Below are 7,898 nucleotides of genomic sequence, written 5' to 3'. Positions count from 1 at the left end.
ACATGACTGCTTCTATTTTTCTCATTTTTAACATTTATATTTTTAATTTTATTCAACTTTATTCAACAAAAATTTCCCATGTATTTCAATGGGGAGACCCTTCAAATTCTCATTCAACTTACTCATTTTTAAACTCTTACTACTTCCACATACATTGACATAGAGCCACCATTCAAACTTTAAAACGAAGACAAGACATTCAACTATTCAACTTGTATTTATCTTTTCAATATCTATTATACTTTTTCTTCAGTTCCAGTTTAAGTTTCATGATGTTTTTTCACCCGTTTCAGAGTTTATAATGGGTGTGTATGGGACGGAATGTTGGGGCTAGAGTGAGGCAGCTCAACTGCTAGAGTGAGAGGAGCAAAAAAATTAATCTTAAAATCTTTTTTAAAACTGCTGCTGTGTCCGCAGCGTTTGCTCTACAGGTATGATTTTACCCTCAAAACGTAGCCATGGCTGTCCTCTTTCATCCAATGTGTTTACTATTGTCCTAGGTGTTATGGTTCTTTCATAAATGTCACCAATGCACAGCCTCCTCCCTCCAACTCTTCCATAGACTCTAATGTTAAAATGGCTCAGAAGGTTCGTTTGAAAATCAGAAGAGTATGGTGTCTTTACACTGTCACCACGTCCATATAATAAACTCCACAGGCATGAAAACTGAGAATTCAGTAGACTAGAAGCTGCTGTCGCTCACGGTGAAAGAATTTCGTCAATACGACTTGTACTTTTCATATGGGAACGATTTGTTTCGGCCTGACTTTTCTGTTCATTTTAAGCAGCAAAAGTGAGGTGCATGTCTGTGTCGTGTGTATGGAGCCATTGTCACTATAGCAACCAGGCTCACACCTGCCTGCTTAACGAGCTCTCTCTCACTCTGCCAAGGTTAAACCTAAAAATGTTAGATTGTAGTAAGATTAACTTTTTCAAAAGTACAATAAGACAGATTTGACAGGGTTTTGCCACAGATTAATAGTTTGTCACTAGTTAGTATATGCCAACTAAGTAGAGCATTGTGATTGGCACAAAGGTTTTTCAGATCTGGGCAGTTGGAGTCAGTTGATGACTTCAAAATCATCCTTTCTGACTGGATAATTAAAGCTCTCAGCATCTATCGGTCTGTAGTTAATTTCCCCACCTTTTAACTAACGTTTAACTAACCTAATCTCATTTAATGTCTCTGTTTATAGTCTGTATAGTTTATCTCCCCACGAATACACTCAAAGTAGTCTTAAAATAAAACCCACAAAACAGTTCAAGATTTAATACTTTTTATTTGCTCATTTAATGCCAGTTGCCCTGTTTTTCTGTATGTCACTCATTCGCTTATACTTGGGCAAAAAGGACCAATTTGTACACTAGTATAGTGTATTTTTTCCCTCTATCTCTCTATGTCTGTCACACACAGAGACCAACACACAGACATGTATATGCTCATTATTGCTGTTCAAACTGATGGTCAAATTTCCAAGCACCACCTGAACGCCTCATCTGTTTTTAACCTATCACTGGACCAACTGTCGTCATTCCGCTTTGCTCTCTGCTGTGGTAAGTACAGTACACTCAGTACTGCAGTGTTTTATTTTTATGATGGAAAAAATACATGTTTGACATTTAAACTCACATATCAAGTCCAACAGAGTTAAAAACAATTCAAAGAAGAAAGAAAGAAAAAAGAATAACTTTCGCTATCATTTATATACGTTTATTACGTTTTGCTGTTAGCAGCAGTGCTAACGCTAGCTTCAATGCTAATGCTAGCAACAATGCTAACGCTAGCTATAGTGCTAACACTAGCCTTAGCAGTTGTTAACTGACAAAAATAATATTCCTGTGATATTTCTTGCCGGTCAGTGAGACAAAAGTAAGAAATTAGCTTTATTATTGCCATTGTGGCTCAGTTTTAACAGTAAGAGTGCTAGCGCTAGCAGCATTGCTAGCGCTAGCAGCATTGCTAACGCTAGCTGCAATGCTAACGCTAGCTGCATTGCTAACACTAACTGAAGTGCTAATGCTAGCCGGAATGCTAGCGCTAGCAGCAATGCTAAGGCTAGTAACAGTCTAACAGTAGCCTTACATAAGTGGCAATACTTCAGTTAACTAGTTTGAATTGTAAAATGACTGCTGTATCAGTTGGTGTGCTATATTACTCTATAATTACCCTGCTGACTAGAAGTTCAGTGTATCATGTCGTGTGGGCTTTGTATTTCTGTTAGTCTGATAACACTGTACAGACAACTAACGTATTATTTCTCGTTTCTTTCAGGAACCTGACTGACACTGTGCTTTGCCTGGTAGGTGTGCACATACTGTAAGAGAAGTAGACCAAAATAAAAAAATAATATGACTAATATAAGCTGTAAAGTGATGGGTTCAAACTTTGTGCTAGACCTTTTAAACACAATTTTATAATAAATACACATAAGTGCAGCTTAACAATTGGGCTAAAATATTTTTTTCGTACATTTTTGTAGTCACACTACATGTGATTAATTAATGATTCACTCAATCATATTTGTATTTAAAAATATTATTGCTGAATTTAATTAAATATTTATTCTTTTAAAAAGTGCCCAATTATGCAACTTTTTGCACATGGCAGCCGACAACAGTTTAGCTTGAATATTTGTTTTGTCCTTTTGGAGTAGTCACATTTAGTTCATACAATTACCATGTGATATAATTTTAATAAAATTATTTTTTTTTCTTGTTTTTTGTTCAGAGTGTGTAGAAGAAGAAGAACAAGGACCAGATCTCCAGTCTTCTCTCTCACATCCCAACCCCCCAACCCCTCTATCCTCTGTCCTGCTCCACCTATTGTCTCTGCCTTCTTTCCATCTGTATTTCACTCTGTGGTTTGTGAGAAATTTTGCCAAACCAACAATCCTTTTGCGGTTTGATTTAAAGCCGTGTCTCTCCTGCTCTGTCTGTTCTCTCTGCTAAATTTTCTCTCTACCTGTTTTTCACTCTTGGCTTGCTGCTGAAAAACGCCAAGCGACACAGTCCTCCTGTGTCTTCTCCAATCTTCACATGTAAGATCCAACAGTGTGAGGCACATAGCAGCCAGAAACTGTAATGCCACAGAACAGAGAGGCTTCATCATCACCATCTTCATCACCGTACGATCAGAGCGTGAGACTTCACATCTGGAGCACAGGAGACATTCTGTGATAAGTCTTCCTTCTAGCTTGTCCCACAAGCAGTCGGTGAGATTTACTCACAACAAAAAGGGTTAATGACATAATTTCCATGAAAACATGTGTTCATTCTTTGTAAACTGTTTAAATTGTGTTTTCACTTGACCTTAGGAGTGTTAGAGTGTATTGTAATGTCTGTACTCAGGTGTTTCCCTCTGTGATCCATCCCCTTCAGAGCTGAGACACTCAGGACTGAACAGACTGCACAGTTTCTGTGACTGAGCCTCCAAAACACCTTCTTTGAAACCACTCATGATAGAAGGGCTTTATATTTGCAGCAGCACTACTACAGGTATTCAGTTTATTACAGGATGTGTTTGTTTCTTAGGACCAGCTCTGAGTGCACACTACCTAACATATACACCTTTCTGTTCACTACAAACCAACTACTCTGGATCATACGGCCAGTTGGCAGGAATGTTGCTGCAGGAAAACATCCCTGGAGATCACCATCATTGTCAGACTGACTGTGCCTCCTCTGTGCAGTGTCAAGATCCTCCCTAAATGAGTGTGTAAGTTAACATTTTCATTATTTTATTCCCTTTGACAAGACAAGTATCACTGATATTTACATTTACAACTACATATGTTGCTGTTTTCTGCTCTTCTTTTAAAGTTCTCAGCTATCCTGCTTCTGTGCTGCTTGCCACACATCAAACTCTGGCCGGATGACAGGGAGGATCCACTCTGAAGTCACTGGACATTATGAGGATCATATGGGACTTCATAGTTTCACAGTAACATTGTGCTCTGTGATTACAGGTTTTAAATGGATACAATGACTGCCTCTCTCTGATCAACAGGCTAAAGGATTGTTTTCATTGTTAGTGCTCTGTACAATGTATGCTTATTTAGTATTTCATCACAGAGCAAACCTTTATTTATTTAACATATTTTTATTTTGTTTTAATGTTGAATTAACTGTAGGGATTTTTTTAAGTGGGCACTCGGGATGTCATATGACCAGAAATGTGGTAACTGGAATTCAACAGTATGGAAGAAAAAATCTGCTAAGAACAAAACACACACAAAACCCCCAAGAAAATTCAAATTCATTCCATGTAATCCAATCTAAAACATTTTAAACTGCTGAACAGCAACACAAACAGTGTTAAAAAACAGTGTTAACAGAATGATTATGATGAGTTTGTACCAAAGTTTCAGGTCACATGGCACACCTAGTGTGTAGTGTGGAGTATCAGCTGGTAAGTATAGGTTTTTTCATATTTGTGTCCTTAGAGTTCAGATAGATAAAGACTTGTGTATAATAATTAGTCATAAGCACAACTCAAAGTCAGGGACTAACTAAATTTGGGACTTTGTGTCTGAGCCCAGGTTAAAACACTGTGTAAAAAAGCATTTAGCGGCATGGCTGAACAATGCTGTAAACTATTGATACTTATTTATCCATGTTCACAAAAAGGACTAATGTTTTTATTTGATTATTTGCATGTGTTAAACTGTGTCACCACCTTACGCTTTCATTTGAGTTTACTCAAAAGTCTCTATACAGTTCTCTTTTACCACTGTGTGGACTCTGTTTACATTAAAACATAAAAATGAGTAATGAGTAATAAAGAGATGTGTAGACAGATCAGTAGATTAAGTAGACCAATAGAAACAGTTGTTCAGCCATGTTCTAAGAAACCAACACAGTTTAAAGGTTCAGGATTGTGGTTTTAAAAGTGGAATTTTCATGTATTTCATATGTTGCTTATTATTTTTATTTACTTATTTAATTTAGTTATTTTTATTTATTCTACTAGTCCTTTTCAGAAAGAAGCTGTAAAATATGACTTAAGATTTTTATGTTATTTTCTATGACATACAAAACAAATTGATGTATATAATACCGGTACTATTAAACATGATATACATATGTGTATATGTCTGAAAAACATTATGCTGTATATGAAAGTTTGTATTTTCTCCAGAATGTTTGTTCATCTTTTCAGTTCAATTTAACAAATTTGTTTTTACATTTATTTTTATTATTTTTTTTATGAATTAGAGATTTATAAAACATAATTCCACTCTTTAAGTGATTAGAAGAATATGAACTTTTGTTATTCATTCAGAGGTTTGCTGACTACATTTTCTTTTTGTCATTACTCATCTTTTTCTAATTAAAATTTTAAACATTTTCAGTTATTTTCCAACTTCTTCTGTGTGAACATCAGCTTTCAAAAGTTCAGCACTTTTGTTTTCAGGTTAAAAATTCTTTATTTTCCAGCTAATTCAACATTTTTAGCTTAATATTCAGCAATTAATTCATTTCAGTGCATACATTCAGATTCAAGCATTCACACTGCAGTTTCTTCAGAAAATGCACTTTCTAGTTAGTGTGAATGCTTGAAAAGCATTCACAGTATTGTTCTTCGAATCTTTATTATTATTATTATATTTTATCTATTCCGTACGTTTTTTGTAATCCTACTCCTTCAAAACCGTTCAACTTAGAAAAACCATTCAAACACCGTTAGATTCCTATTCTTTTGGACAACACTGCTTCTATTTTTCATATTTTTAACATTTATATTTTTAATTTTATTCAACTTTATTCAACAAAAATTTATAATGTATTTCAATGGGGAGACCCTTCAAATCCTCATTCAACTTACTCATTTTTAAACTCTTACTACTTCCACATACATTGACATAGAGCCACCATTCAAACTTTAAAACGAAGACAAGACATTCAACTATTCAACTTGTATTTATCTTTTCAATATCTATTATACTTTTTCTTCAGTTCCAGTTTAAGTTTCATGATGTTTTTTCACCCGTTTCAGAGTTTATAATGGGTGTGTATGGGACGGAATGTTGGGGCTAGAGTGAGAGAGCTCAACTGCTAGAGTGAGAGGAGCAAAAAAATTAATCTTAAAATCTTTTTTAAAACTGCTGCTGTGTCCACAGCGTTTGCTCTACAGCCACCATTTTACCCTCAAAACGTAGCCATGGCTGTCCTCTTTCATCCAATGTGTTTACTATTGTCCTAGGTGTTATGGTTCTTTCATAAATGTCACCAATGCACAGCCTCCTCCCTCCAACTCTTCCATAGACTCTAATGTTAAAATGGCTCAGAAGGTTCTTTTGAAAATCAGAAGAGCATGGTGTCTTTCCACTGTCACCACGTCCATATAATAAACTCCACAGGCATGAAAACTGAGAATTCAGTAGACTAGACATTGCTGTCGCTCACGGTGAAAGAATTTCGTCAATACGACTTGTACTTTTCATATGGGAACGATTTGTTTCGGCCTGACTTTTCTGTTCATTTTAAGCAGCAAAAGTGAGGTGCATGTCTGTGTCCGTGTGTATGGAGCCATTGGGTGCGGTCACTATAGCAACCAGGCTCACACCTGCCTGCTTAACGAGCTCTCTCTCTCACTCTGCCAAGATTCATCTGAAACACTTCTCTTTCAACTGCTGCTGTCTCCACAGTGTTACAGCCATCATTTTACCCTCAAAACGTCGCCATCGTTCTCTTTCCAACATCTTGTCTTTCAAAGCTCAGAGATGTAAACTTTTTAAACTGTGTGGATCCAAGTGGAGGGATCACATTTTAGTCATTCAGTGATTCAAAGAATATGACCTTTTAATATTCTTTCAGATGTTTTCTGACTCTAAATGTTCTTTTCTCATTTCTTAGGTTTTTCTAATTTACAATTAAAACATTTTCAGCTTTTTTCCAACTTCTTCTTCTGTGTAACCTTCAGCTTTTAGCAGTTCAGCACCTTTGTTTTCAGGTTAAATTCGTTTTTTTTTTGTTTTTTTTTAATCTCATTCAATATTTTTAACTCAAAATTCAGCAATTAATTCATTTCAGTGCATACATTCAGATTCAAGCATTCACACTGCAGTTTCTTCAGAAAATGCACTTTCTAGTTCTATTTTATTATTATGGATTCCGTACGTTTTTTGTAATCTATCTCCTTCAAAACCGTTCAACTTAGAAAAACCATTCAAACACCATTAGATTCCTATTCTTTTGGACATGACTGCTTCTATTTTTCTCATTTTTAACATTTATATTTTTAATTTTATTCAACTTTTTTCAACAAAAATTTCCCATGTATTTCAATGGGGAGACCCTTCAAATTCTCATTCAACTTCCTCCTCTTTAAACTGTATCTACTTCCACATACATTGACATAGAGCCACCATTCAAACTTTAAAACGAAGACAAGACATTCAACTATTCAACTTGTATTTATCTTTTCAATATCTATTATACTTTTTCTTCAGTTCCAGTTTAAGTTTCATGATGTTTTTTCACCCGTTTCAGAGTTTATAATGGGTGTGTATGGGACGGAATGTTGGGGCTAGAGTGAGACAGCTCAACTGCTAGAGTGAGAGGAGCAAAAAAATTAATCTTAAAATCTTTTTTAAAACTGCTGCTGTGTCCGCAGCGTTTGCTCTACAGGTATGATTTTACCCTCAAAACGTAGCCATCGCTGTCCTCTTTCACCCAATGTGTTTACTATTGTACTAGGTGTTATGGTTCTTTCGTAAATGTCACCAATGCACAGCCTCCTCCCTCCAACTCTTCCATAGACTCTAATGTTAAAAGGGCTCAGAAGGTTCGTTTGAAAATCAGAACCGCATGGTGTCTTTCCACTGTCACCACGTCCATATAATAAACTCCACAGGCATGAAAACTGAGAATTCAGTAGACTAGAAGCTGCTGTCGCT

The 7,898-nt window shown here is 35.8% G+C and overlaps 1 long non-coding RNA gene across 2 annotated transcripts; it reads left to right on the top strand.

The window, feature by feature from the left end:
- The first annotated feature begins 1,988 nt into the window (after positions 1-1,988).
- On the top strand, positions 1,989-5,350 carry LOC143421145 (uncharacterized). 2 transcript variants are annotated; one of them, XR_013100899.1, is made up of 5 exons: positions 1,989-2,300; positions 2,729-3,212; positions 3,379-3,495; positions 3,612-3,715; positions 3,820-5,350. It is a non-coding gene; the product is annotated as an uncharacterized LOC143421145 (long non-coding RNA). The 2 variants fall into 2 exon arrangements; XR_013100900.1 differs by having other exon boundaries at positions 1,989-2,317.
- Positions 5,351-7,898: the final 2,548 nt, after the last annotated feature.

Source organism: Maylandia zebra, linkage group LG2 (assembly GCF_041146795.1).
Source record: "Maylandia zebra isolate NMK-2024a linkage group LG2, Mzebra_GT3a, whole genome shotgun sequence".
NCBI classification, from domain to species: Eukaryota; Metazoa; Chordata; class Actinopteri; order Cichliformes; family Cichlidae; genus Maylandia; species Maylandia zebra.
Note: the sequence above shows the minus strand (reverse complement) of the source record. Positions and strands in the feature narration are given on the sequence as shown.